The 13,914-nt window shown below is 37.7% G+C and overlaps 1 protein-coding gene across 5 annotated transcripts in view; it reads right to left on the bottom strand.

The window, feature by feature from the left end:
- Nucleotides 1-13,914, bottom strand: part of Me3 (malic enzyme 3, NADP(+)-dependent, mitochondrial) — a 220,084-nt gene that overhangs the window by 161,009 nt on the left and 45,161 nt on the right. The window contains exon 2 of one of the 5 annotated variants that reach the window (XM_005379740.2): nt 325-385. The exons of the other annotated variants lie outside the window; for them this stretch is intronic. The gene's annotated coding sequence lies outside the window, so the exon portion shown is untranslated. The remainder of the gene's footprint in view (nt 1-324; nt 386-13,914) is intronic. 5 annotated transcript variants of the gene reach the window in all.

The raw sequence follows: 13,914 nt of genomic DNA, 5'->3' as shown, positions 1-13,914 counted from the left end.
TTTTTAAAGTTTTGATAATATGCCATTTGCACATATGCTATAATTTATGCAACCATTCCTCTGTTGTTAAGGATGTAAGGTTATTTTTAAAACATTTCAGTGTAAGTAACAGTAAATTTTTTTCCCTAACTGAACCTTTTGTGTATCTGGGTTTATTTTTCATTTTTCTTGGAAAGATTTCCTTTCCCTTTTTTTTTTTTTTTCTGGTACCAGGAATCAAACTCAGGACTTTGTGCTTGCCAGGCAGGCACATATGCCACTGAGCTATATCCCCGACGCCTTGGAAAGATTTTCAAAATGAAAAAGTTTGGAAATTCTCTTTACCTGAACATCAATTTATTAAGAACTTCTCAGTGATGACAGTAAGTCTTGAGCTGTTGTTATTCTGGAAATATGAAAATCATTGTGAGATTTTAAATTATATTCTTAAATATTTCCCCCCTATATCAAACCCGAGCTCTCAACCATTCTTTGGTGGAATGATAAATAGAAATATCCTGTCACTTGTGATATAAGCATGCCTAAGAGCAACACAGCACCAGAAAGTTGTTAGGGACAAAAGTTCTACTCTCAAATATTCTTGCAAACCCTCATAACCTCATTTAGCCATGAGAAGAAACATCTGCCAAACTAGCTGGTGGGCATAGGATACCTAGCCAGTACCCCTCCAGACTGCCATGTCATGAAACGTAAGAAAAGACTGAGACACTCCTCAGACAGTAGCAGTTAGGGAAACATGACAACAAATGCAACTCTGGTCCCCTGGATTGGATCCTAGACCAGAGAAAGGGCACTAGTGGAAAATGTTGAAATCCAAATAAAGTCTGGAGTTTATCAGAAGAAATGTAATTTCAGCTTCTGGGTTTTGACAAATGCACCATGGAAATGTTAACAATGTGAAGAAATGAGGTGAGGAATATATATATTCACACAGAGTAGTAATTGTGTATATAATAATATGAACTCCCTGCACTATTAAAACAACATTTCTATAAATCTCAAATAGCCCAAAATAAAAGTCTATTAAAAGACAAGACAAAGAACAAGAGTTCTGGAGCCAGTCTGATTTTGTTGTGAGTCCTGCATTTGGCATTTACTTCAGCTGAGTGGCCTTGGACAAATTATTTCTTTAAGCTTCAATTCATCTATTATATCCAAAGAAATAGGGGTTGTAGGTCTTAACTATAATAACACAGATAGAGCACTTAACATTATTCCTGAAACAAAGTGAGCACTCATTTTACTTAGCTCAAGGGCTCTTTCTTTCCTGTTTCCTCTAAGGAAACTAAGAATTTTATAAAACAGAAATGTATGGAAAAGTGGAAAATTAAATGGCCTCATTAAAGTTTTAAACTCAATATAAAAGAGACAATCTGTTACATAAGTCTGGCAATGGTAACTGATGTGGGCTCTTGGGTCAGTGCTCTTGCTTTCTATTAGTCAACAAATTGTGTCCTAAGAATGTAGACAGAAGTTGCAAGGTTTTGAAGAGACTATGTTCTAGCGTTGATTACCCCAAATAAACAACTCATAAGTGCCCATTGTAAGACATAGAATTCTTTCCTTTGAGCTGCTTCTAAAAACAGTTTTGTAGAGAATTGAAAATGGTCTGTGCTTGGTTTCTCTCCAAAGGCAAATTATTTTAGTATGCAAGTCTAAGGAAAATAATTTAACCACAAGCTATGTGACTAGGAAAGGAAAAACAACCCAAGGGTAAAGAAAAATACACTCTGGCTCTTTCATACATAAAATTTCTCTTTTGGGTGTTACACTGCAGCAGAGATGTGAAACCTGATCTACAGTTAGAGTCCAAATGATAAAGGGAAGTAAATCTAAAACCTAAAGATACTGTAGGTTGATACTAACCTACAGTAGAAGACTGTGACTAGGTATGTCTGAAACCCACTGTGATGGCCAAACTTAATTAACAACTTGATTGGCTTGGGATCCACTAGAGAATTAGTAAAGCATACTTCTGGGGGTGTCTGGATAGAGCACAGAGGTTGGAGCTTGGGGTCTATGTATGGTCCCGGACACCTTTCTTTCTTGAGCTCTTCTGTTCTCTGCTTTAACCTCTTCTCCTTTAAGGTGTGGGTGTCTAGTATTTTTCCCAGCAATGAGAAAGCTGACCAGCACACCCAATATTCAGTACCATTGGAGTTTACATCCTGAATTCAAATCCTCTTACAAGATGTACAATCATAGACTAGGTAACATAAATCACCTAACTTCAATTTCCAAAAATTGTGATGCCTACGTTCAAGATTCTTGTAGAATTAATATAAACATTAAATAAGATAATATATGTGAAAATGCTTACACATAGCTCACACAGAGAATCCAATGAAGAGATACTAGTTAAATCTAAGTTGAACATACACAGCATGGAGCAGGTCACATACATGATTCTGTTTGTAGCATTAAAGACTTCACAGTTTTGTTAGTGAAAAAACTATTCATATGAAGATTATAGAATACTAAAGTATTAAGTTGAGGCTTAAAAATATGGTACTTATTAACTTCAGTTTCCTTTTGGCTGCCAAATTTGACCTTACTTGTCAACGTGATCCCTTTGGAAGTGGAGAAAAGAAAGGATTTGGATTAAACAGTACATTAATTAGGGCATCAAATTCATAATTCATTTTGAGTGTGACTCTGATTCACTGATTAATGTTCTTCCAGCTATGGAATTCAAAATAATTCAGGTCAACAGATCATTTACCACAGAATGAGCTTTTTATATAAATAAATTTTCCTATGTGATGTTTCCAGTGTAAAAAGCACCCTCTTAATGCTAGAACTTCAATATTTTTGGAAAAAATTAAAATTCTTTACGTTATTTGTTGTATGCTGTATATTACAAAATGTGTCTTATCTTCCCTTAAGTCAATAGCACTTAGCACAGTGCTTGGCACTTACTAGATGCTCTGTTAAATAAATAAATAACAAATAAATGAATGTCCTGTTAAAATGAAGTGTATGATACATAGTCTGAATCTCCTCAAACAGAGGCTGTGAATGTGATGCATCATTAGCTTAATGGCTGTAATCATTATTTTAAGCACAATAACTATATCACTTTTTTTTTGGTACCAGGAATCAAACTCAGGACCTTGCACTTGCCAGGCAGGCACTGTACCACTGAGCTCCCTGGTCCCAATAACCATATCACGTTCTGCCAAAGAAGTCCTCTCAGACAATTTATCTTTGTAAAATGGTGACAAACGTGATCTTTTAATTTTTCCAGCTCAATATTTAAATTTTCTACCTCCTCGTGTTGAAAAGGTTTAGCCATCACTTCTAGCTGTTGTCATCTGTCCTCTCTTTATGGTTACTGTTTTCCAATATGTTGTGCACCAAGAAGTCAGAAAGCCAATTGGCTGGTATGATATCTAAAAATAAGAGTAGACTTTCTGCGAGGGATTTCAGACAGTCAGAACGCCCATCTTTTCATTGCACTGCACCGTACAGACAGACCACATGTAAGAGAATATCTCTGTAAGGAAGTTTATCACACAACGCATTTGTACTTTGATTTTGCTGCTTACAAACGGGGCACCTTTATTCAAGAAGATGTAGGTACTCCAACCAGGTGACCCACTTTGAGGAGTTACTTTCAACTACTGCTATACCTTAATATAATACTTACTTTTCTACTTAAATATTTTGAAATTCAGACACTTTGCTAATTCAGGCAATCATTCTGCCCTCTAGGGCCTCAGGCCTGTTTCCTGAGGTTTCACTGAATCGGCTCCATCTGACCTCTGGCCACTTGTTTCAGTACATTTTTGCATCAGATTATGAGGTTTCTCATGCCTGTGATTGGTTAAATAGTGCAACATGGTCCAAGCTCCTGACCAGACCTCCTCTGGAGCAACTGATGTTGGAGGAACTTTTCCAGGCCTCACAAAGAAGAGCCCAGACAGAAATGTTGCTGTATTGAGTCCAGATCAGAAAATCAAAACCTACCTATCTGGGCCATCTCTGAATTTCTCCATAATTACTTTGGGAAAATTGTTTGCCTACCAAAATATTCATTTCTCATCCTGAAACAATGTTCTTTGAGGCTAATAAAAGAAGAAAACCACCATTTTCACTCATTTCAACCCAGACCTAAGGCCACTGGAAAGAAAATATTGTTTACATTGGCACATAATTCATGGGACTTAAGAACAATAAAGTTCAACTTTTTCCCCTTAGTGCTAGCTAATTTGTAAGAATGATTCTCAGAATTCTGAAACAAAAAATGTATAATTTTGAATTATTTACAATTGGCCTGAGAATTTTTCCTGAGTAATCAACAGTCCAGGACTGTTTTGATCACTTTAGAAAGTTTTTATGTATTTATGTGGTTTTTATCTGGAGTACTTTTAAATTTAAGTCCCCCCTCTCCTGTCCTTTTCTCTCCGCTCCCCTCTTCTCCTCTGTTCTCTTCCCCTCCCCTCTCCTTTCTTCTCCTCTACCCCTCTCTTTTCCTGTCCTCTCCCTTCATCTTCTCTTCTTGTTCTTCCATTTTCTTCTCTTTCCTCGTTATCTCCTTATTTTCTTTTCTTTTTTCCTTTTTTTTCTAAATAAATAAATTCCCAAACTTTAAACTTGCTTTTGTGAATAAGGCCATATCCAAATGTAAGCTGACCTAAAGCACAAATTTTAGGTAAAGTTGCTCCAACCTCTTAGCATAATTTAATAACAAAGATTTGGAGAGTTTTCCAGGAGAAGTAATATTCAAATCATAATTTTAATGTAGTTGGAATAATGGAGAGAGGAAAGTGTATATGGGAACTGAAATAAATCAAAATATAAAAATACTTATTGATCTTGGCATCACTGGTGCCTGCTGTAATCCTAACACTTGGGAGGCTGAGGCAGGAGGATCCCTGCAAGTTTGAGGCCAGCCTAGGCTACATAGTGACACCCTATCTCAAGCAACAAAAATAAAAACAACAAAATCCCCAACATATTTGCTGAATAAATTGTATACAGATGAAAATGAAGCTTTAAAACAGAAGATAAAATTACTTTTTTATTTAAAAGAGTATGTTATAGTTTAGATCAAAATGGTCACAAGTCAGTTGCCATTATAAATCTCCTCATATTTATCTATTTTTTTTTTTCTGGTACTGGGAATCAAACTCATGACCTCATGCTTGCCAGGCAGGCGCTGTGCCGCTGAGCTAAATCCCCAGCCCCCTTCATATTTATCTAAAATAGCCTATTGCTTCTGTTTCTCTCAAGAACCTTGACTATTTAGTACTTTATAGCATTGCAAGAATTAATTTAAACAAATTAATAAAAGTACAGTACTCAGTACAGAGTATATTAAGGTGTTACGGAAGAATTGCTTATGTGGTTTTACTTTGTTTCATACTCTTTCAGGCCAGCAGACAGTCATGGGCAAATAACTAAACCATTGTTCTAGAATATAGGATTGTTATAGAAATAACAATTTAATCAACACCTGAATCAATCCATCATTTTATATGTTCTCTGGGGGCCTTTCCAGGTAATGACAAGCAGTATCCAAGGGCTCTCATTTGTGCAGGTGTTATGGAACACCCCTTTCCCTTCTGAGGTTATAAATATCTTTTTAAAAAAATATAGTACACATCTTTTGGAGTGTCTGCCTCCTCCAAAATCACCACCACCACCTGGCCACCCCCCCATATGGTTCTTACCCTCTATGACCATGGTGTATCACGTGACTGTCCACCAGCTGCTGAGTGGATGAGGAGTGGTCACCTGACTCCCAGTCAGTTGTTTCTCTCACAATTGAACTTTGGGACCATGAGATGGTGAGTATGTATCATTTTGAGACCAGAATTCTCATATAAACTTGGGAGTTATGAGGTAGCCATAGAGACATTACACAAGTAGGAGCTGGCCTTCCTGATCCATAAAAGAGAAACTAAAGATTCTGAGAGCTTCTCAGCCTCTGCTTCCCACATCCTCCCAGGCCTACCTCACCGACCTTTTTCTATTTGTCTTAATCTGCACTAAGCTTGTTTTTGTTTGAGCCAGAAGAGAGCTGGCACTTACTGTCAGTAGCTAAGACTATGAGATTTGTGGATTCTTTCACAAATTCTTCCCAGTAAACAAATAGAATCAAGTAGAAAAAATATATATACCATATAAATAGCTTTGAAACCAACAAGCCTTCTCTTCTCCCTTCTGCCAATGCTCCATCCCACTAGATCACTGCCCTAGGCCACATCTAATATAGAATTTCTGGAGCTGCAACATTCAGAGGAACATCTAAACTATCTATTCCAAAAACTGCCTATGATTCATTGCATTGGTTGTAAAATATAATCCATGTGGAAAATTCATCTGGTTATATTGAGTGGTTAGATTTTATCAGTTGGTTAGAGGAGGAACTGAATGAATGAATGAGTGAGTGAGTGAATGAATGAATGTTGGTGGTACCTATCATTATTCTGTCTTAATTTTCCTCTTATACTTTTGAACTTCCACTCTGGCATCACACAGTGGAAGACAGAGGGCAAATGCACTGCTCTGAGAACCAGATCACCTAGTGCATCCCCAGGTACTCTGTAGCTAGATGTTGATTTTACTCTGTTGCAAATGGTATTGCCAAGGACACAAAGAAAAAAATGTAGCATGTGGAGGGCTGCAAATATTTAGACTGTGTTTACACCAGGTCAGAGAGGTAGGCAAGAATAAAGAGAGGACATCTGAGGAGCAAGAATGTTGTCCTGAAATAGAATGTCACTTAATTGTGTTCAAATTTACTTTAAAACACTTATTTTTCTGTATTTAAATAAAAGTTTCCTTAGTAAACTCATTGTGAGGAAGCTAAATACTTGAATAGTATATGGAATGAGAAAACCCACAGTAATCCTAACCCATTTGCCTAACTTTTCACTAGACATTAACTATATGTCTGAGAAAGCGCTGTGGTGAGACCCAGTCTCCTTGGTTTGGTGACAGGATTTAGAGTACAATGATTGTTTTTTCATGCATCATTATCAGGGAATAGAAAAGTACAGCTGATTATGCATTCTGGAAAACTTGAGGACCGTAAGAAGTATCATCATTCATTCGAACTACAGAGAACAGTGATGAATTGACATGCCTCAAGTATATCATCAGCAACCTCATGTATCACCAGCTGGCAAGGCACTGGTGACTTGAGTCTGAATCTCTCAGCTCTGACTGTTAACTGCTGGTTTAACCTTTCTGTGACTCAGACTCCTTCTCCATTTATTAGACCATTCACATATGCTCATCAAGCACCTCCTACATGCCAGACCTTGAGGCAGGCCCATGGGATCCCACGGTCAGCAGAAAGAGACCCAGTCCCTGTCCTCAGGAGGCCAAATCCAGTGAGAGAGAGCCACTAGGTCAGGATTCACAAGTAAACGCCAAACTGAAACTGAAGGCAGTATAGTGTAGTGATCAAGGGTCATGAAACAAGACAGTCTCCCGTCAAAGTTTATTTCTTGCATAATTTATTTCACTGCTCAGTGGCTCTGTTTCATCATCTATAAAATGGGGATAATATGAGTATTTCCAAGGCCTTTTGTGATGGTTAAGTATTAAAAAGTGCTTAGAGCTCTGGTGTCACATGGCTGTTATTTTTATTTCATTCACTGCAGTAAGTGAAATTGAGAAAAGATACATAGTACAATAAAGGCATCAAAGAGAGCACTGATCCCATCAGGATGTTCAGGGAAGGCAGTGTTAGTTATTCAGTTATTGTCTCTTTGCTATAAAACTATCACTGCTATCTGTGCTGTGATACTGGGGCTGGGACCCTGTGACCACACTTTTGTTTGCAAACTGAAGGAAGACTGAAAGCTGAGGGCTGGCTGAGGGTGTGGAATAAGAATTTGCTCCTTACTGTCTACTTCCTGCACCCATGAATGGCACTGATGCTTCTTCCCTGGGCAGCAGCAGACCCCTCCTGTGGCAGGAGGTCAGGATAGTATGTGGTTTCTCTATTATTTGTAAAACCAACTTCATCTGATCCCATCTCAGAGAAACCAGCAGAGCCAGCTGTTGCTCTCACCTTGGAAGTCCACAGCATAGGATCTGGGGCTCTTTCTCTAAGTTTCTATGATTTAATAATTCCAGCTCTTGTTCCTGCAGCCATAGAAGTGGAAGCTACCTCCTATATCACCCCTCACCCCTGCCTTATGATACATATAGCAGAGACCAGCAAACTTTTCTGCATAGGATTGGATAGTAAATATTTCAACCTCTGTGAGACACGTGCTACCATCTTTGTTGTATTTCTTTTCTAGCAACCCTTACAGTTGTAAAAACAATTGTTGGCTCACTAGTCATACAAAAACAGGCAGTGAGCTGGACTTGCCTATGGGCTGTAGTTTGACAACTCCTGGTTAGCGTTTTCTGCTCTTTCTGTTACCTGGTTAACAATTTTGCACTTATTTCACAACTCCTCATATCACATCCCCTCTGTTCAAACCACTGGTGTGGTTTGTGTCCTGCCTACCTCTTGCCTGATGCACTCACCATCTGGAGGAAGAGCTGGGACCTAGTAGGTGGAGGGTTACTGGAGCTTGGGGTGGGTATGAAAGAAGAGTGTTACAGAAGAGGGAGGAGTTGTACAGATGCCCTTACTGGGAGGAAGCCTTACTCCAGAACTGCTGTGCTCACAGTAGATAGAACCACAGGCAACATGGAGCCAGGCCACACAAGACCTTGGAGGCCATGTTAAAGATTCAACTGCTTATTCTAAAAGCTCCAGAGAGCCACTGAAGGGCTTGAAGCAGATGGAATGCTGGCTCATATTTGTATTTTGAAAATATCTTCATGGATAAAATAGAGCATGGCAAGGATTAAATGATATAACTTGCTTACATAAACCTAAGAGATGGCTTACATAAACCTAAGAGATGTGTAAAAGAGCTCAATTTCCCACTTGTATCCACATTTTGTACCTCAGCTATAAGGACTATTCTGGATTTCTAACCAAATTTCAACCAAATCTGCTTGCTCATTGTGGTGTTCAACTATAAAAGGATGACTTTCAAACAGAGAAAGGCTCTCTGCCTCTATGCATATAAATATTAAGTGTAATTTCTTTATTCTTGCCTTGACCAAGACCACAAATATAATTTTTCAATTAGGCACACAGTAAAATTACCAAGGTTCTGAGAATCATGTACACAGCCATCTGGCAAGCACATTCTTGGCAGCTTTTCTGCTGACTTGTGAAGTTTGACCCTTCCTTCTAACTCTGAAGGATTTAGTGTCAACCTCAAAATCCTAGTCCTTGGGACACAGGGCATAGGCTCACACTTCTCTGCCAAAGCCATTCTTACTAGCAGTTTTAATGTGCAGCAAAAGTCTGTGTACCTGGACCAAAGAAAAATCATAGGAGGCTCAATATGTGGTTAGAGGTCTATGGACTTACAAGGAAGTGGTGGCTTCGGTCACACATGCATAAGCACTTTCCCAGTTTCAGACACTATTTTTTGATACTATGGATTGAGTGCAGGGCCTTCACACTGAGTTATATCCTAGCCTTTTTTATTTTTATTTTATTTTGAGACAGGCTCTCACCAGGTCACTTAATAGCTTTTGTCATAAACTAATATGAAAACATACCTTTCCAAGGATGTCTATGCCTCTGGCTAATGTTTCTCCAGCACCTCTCCATGCCCAGTCACCATGTGTTAAACCTTGTGCTGTGCTGCCTGGAGACTGTGAAGAAAAGTAACTTAGGTCCTGCCCTCCAGAGCATACAGTTTAAGGAAGAAGGTGGTGGATGTGTTTTGGGTGCTGACATCTTGAACTCAGAGGGAGCAGGAGTTTATAATCCAATTGGAAAGTTCAGATAATGCACAAAATAATCAAAAGCCAGTATGTAAGAAAGAGTGTAGCTTTTGGCTCCACAGTGTTCACTACGGTTTCCCACCTTGGTTGAGCTCTATTACTTGTCCCATCTACAACTACCTGTTAGAATACTGGAGCCTCTTCTGGGTCTTCCTCTTGGTAAGGCAGATATTTACAAAGCTCAAGGCCCACTTTCTAAGACACTGTTTTGGTCTTACCTAAGCAATAGTCTGCAATTTTGGCTTCATATTTGTATTATTTGGAGAGTTTTAAAAAATTCTGATGCCCAAACCATAACCCATATCTCTGGAGGTAGAATATGATTAGCATTTTTTTTTAAAAAATGTTTCAAATGATTATAAAGTATAGGTAAGGTTCATAATCACTGTCTTACAGTGGGTCTATCCTTGACATCATAAACTATTTGATAATAGGGCCTTGATCTGGCCATGAGTCTTATTTGAAAGCCCTTGATAATGTTTCTAGTCTAGTCACCTGTCTAGGAGCAATGCTCCTTTTTTTAGGAAATAGGTTAATTAGCCAAGTCAGGAAATGGAAATACTGACCAGATTTAAGAAGACTGGGCCTCCTGCCACCATGTGGGGCAAGTCTGACCCACAGGAAAGTCAGGGATGCTCTGTGAGCTGCCTGTGCAGAGCTGGGCCTGGTGATCTGCCTCCTACCTACATTGCAGAATGAGCCTGACTCCTGGGGAACACAGAGACCTTCAGTGTGCTTCCCAGGAAGGGTGCAGCTTGGTGCTCCGCCTCCTGCATCGAAAATGACAAAATGAAGGAATAAACTACAATCTCAGAACTCCACCCTACTCAGAACAAGTCCAGGAGACATTGACATAGAAGAACCTGGTAATCACACATCTGAATCTCTGAAATGATTGCTACTGAAGTAAAGAAACAACTCCATCAGGCCATAGAATGAATCAGATCAGAAATGATCTTTCAGATAAAAAACAAAATGACAACAATAATGAAAGAATTGCTCAGCACATCTAAAGAAGACATATATAAAAATAGACAAGCACAGAAAAATGATGAAAATGTGAAATGAATAATATAGGAAAGAACTAGACTGCATGAAACAGATACAAAGAGGTATCCAGGAAATCAAAACTTCCATTAAAGGCTGGAAAAACGGCTTGAATGAAACCAAAGATAGAATCTTAGATGGTGAAGACAGCATTGCAGCTAATGATCATGAAAGAAAGGATCTCTTGAAATCAACAAAGAACCAGGAAATATTAATTCAACAGCTGTAAGATGATGCAAAGGGAAATAATGTAAGACTAATAGGTGTCAACAAAACAGCAGGAGGCAACACAAATCACATAAAAAGAATATTTGCAGAAGTGATAGCTGAAAATTTACCAAGCATGGAAAAGAATCTGATACATAGGCAAGTGAGGAATATAGAACTCCAACTAGCCATAGCCAAATTAAAAATACATCCAGACATATAATAATCAAGATCCCAGAAATCCAGCAAAGGAACAGAATATTAAAAGCAATTAGAGAAAAGAAACAGATCACCTATAAAGGAAAGTCCATCAGAATCATGGCAGATTTCTCAGCACAAACCATCCAGTTGAGAAGAACTTGGAATGAAGTATTATAGGTTCTGAGGCAAAACAGCTTCCAACCTAGACTAATGTATCCTGCAAAACCATCCTTCAAACTTAATGGAGAAATTAAAATTTCCATGACAAAGAACAATTTCACCAAATAAACCTTACAAAGAGTACGAAAAGATATTCTAGAAAGAGATAGAAATGACCACAGTTTGAAGAACAACAATAGAAAGGAACCATTAAGCAAAGTGAGCAATTAAATACAGGGAAAAAGGATGAATCAACAGCAGGAAAATAATATGTCAAAGATAAGCCAATACATATCAGTTATAACCATTGATGTAAATGGTCTCAATTCAACAACCAAAAGAAGCAGACTGGGAGAGTGGATCAAGAAACAAAATCGAACAATATGCTGTGTATAAGAAACACTTAACTGAAAAGGAAATTCATAGACTGAAAATCAAAGAATTGAACACAATACTCCATGTGACAGAAACTCAGAAAAAAGTAGGTGTAGCTATTCTGTTTGAGGACTATGTGAACTTCAAACCAAGAATAATCAAAAGAAATAAAGAAGATCACTACATACTTGTTAGGGGAAAACGTTGAAAGGAAGAGAGCAATCATAAACATCTATGCACCGAATACAGGAGCAACCACTATATAAGCCAAATTTTAACAGACATGAAAAATCAAATAGGCAGTAACACAGTAATAACAGGGGATTTTAACACTCCATTGCCACAAAGACATAGATCAACTAGACAAAAAAATCAACCAAGAAATAACAGCACTAAACCAAACTTGTGAACAAATGGAATTAGCAGACCTTTACAGAGTGTTCCACTGAACAATATCAGAATACACATTTTTCTGAGTTGCGCAATGGATGTTCTCTAAAATAGACTAGATAATAGCACATAGAACATGCGTAAGCAAATGCAAAGGAACTGAAATTATCCCACACATACTATCAGATCATAATGCAATAAAATTGGAAATTATTGACAAAAGAAATCTCAAAAACTCCATAAACACATGGAAATTACATGACACCCTCCTGAACAATCAATGGGCCACAGATAAAATCAGAGAAGATATTAAACAATACTTGCAATCAAATGAAAATGTAGATACAACTTACAGAAACCTGTGGGATGCAATGAAAGTAGCCCTCAGAAGGCAATTTATAGGGGTGAATTCTCATCAGGAAAACAGAATGAGCACAAATAAACAGCCTTATGCTGCAAGTCAAGCTTCTAGAAAAAGAAAAGCAAGTCAAGCCCAAAGCCCAGAGAAGGCAGGAAATTATATAGATCAGGGTAGAAATTAACACAATGGAGACTAAGAAAAAACAAAGAATTAATGAATTGAAGAATTGTTCTTGAAAGAATAAATAAAATTGATAAACCCCTAGCTAACCTAATCAAAAAAAGGAAAGAAAAAACTCAAATTCATGCAATAAGGTTAAAAGAATAAAATCACTACAGATCCTGTAGAAATTCAGAAGATCATCAATACCTACTTTGAAAACCTTTATTCTCATAGGATTGAAAACTCACAGGAAATGGACAGATTCCTAAATACACTGGAATTACCAAAGCTGAATCAAAAAGATATAAAAGTCCTAAATAACACAATATCAGCCAACGAAATTGAAAATGTAAGAAAAAACTTATGAACAAAGAAAAGCCCAGGTCCTGATGGATTCATAGTGGAATTCTATAAGAATTGAGAAAAGATTTAAAGTCAATACTCCTCAAACTCTTCAATGAAATTGAAAAGGAAGTGACTCTCCCTAACTCATTTCTGGAGGCAAGTACTACCCTGCTACCAAAACCAGAGGAAGACCCAACCAAAAAAGAGAACTACAGACCAATCTCCCTAATGAATATAGATACAGAAATTCTCAATAAAATACCAGCAGACAGAATACAACAAATCATCAAGAAGATTATACACCATGACCAAGTGGGATTCATCCCTGGAATGCAGGGATGGTTCAATATACACAAATCAATTAATATAATACACTATATCAATAGAGCCAAAGACAAAAATCACATGATCATCTCAACAGATGCAGAAAAAACCTTTGATAAAGTCCAACACTCATTCATGACAAAAACCCCACAGAAAATAGGAATAGATGGTCTTTACCTCACACTGATAAAAGCCATCTATGAGAAACTAACAGCCAACATCATACTAAATGGACAAAAACTGAAAGCTTACACTTTAAAATCAGGAACAAGACAAGGATGTCCACTGTCACCACTCCTATTCAGTATAGTTCTGGAAATATTAGCCAAAGCAATTAGACAAAAAAGAGAAATAAAATGAAAAAGGATAGGAAAGGGGGAAGTGAAATTATCATTATTTGCAGATGACATGATACTCAACATAAAATACCTCCAAAACTCCACCAAAAGGCTTATAGATTTAACAACCAAATTCAGTAGTGTGCCTGGATACAAAGTCAACATTCAAAAATCAATAGCATT

The sequence above is a fragment of the Chinchilla lanigera genome, unplaced genomic scaffold, assembly GCF_000276665.1.
Source record: "Chinchilla lanigera isolate Chin_1 unplaced genomic scaffold, ChiLan1.0 scaffold00013, whole genome shotgun sequence".
In the NCBI taxonomy this organism is placed as follows: domain Eukaryota; kingdom Metazoa; phylum Chordata; class Mammalia; order Rodentia; family Chinchillidae; genus Chinchilla; species Chinchilla lanigera.
The sequence above is the reverse complement of the archived record's forward strand: the minus strand, read 5'-3'. Positions and strand labels throughout refer to the sequence as shown.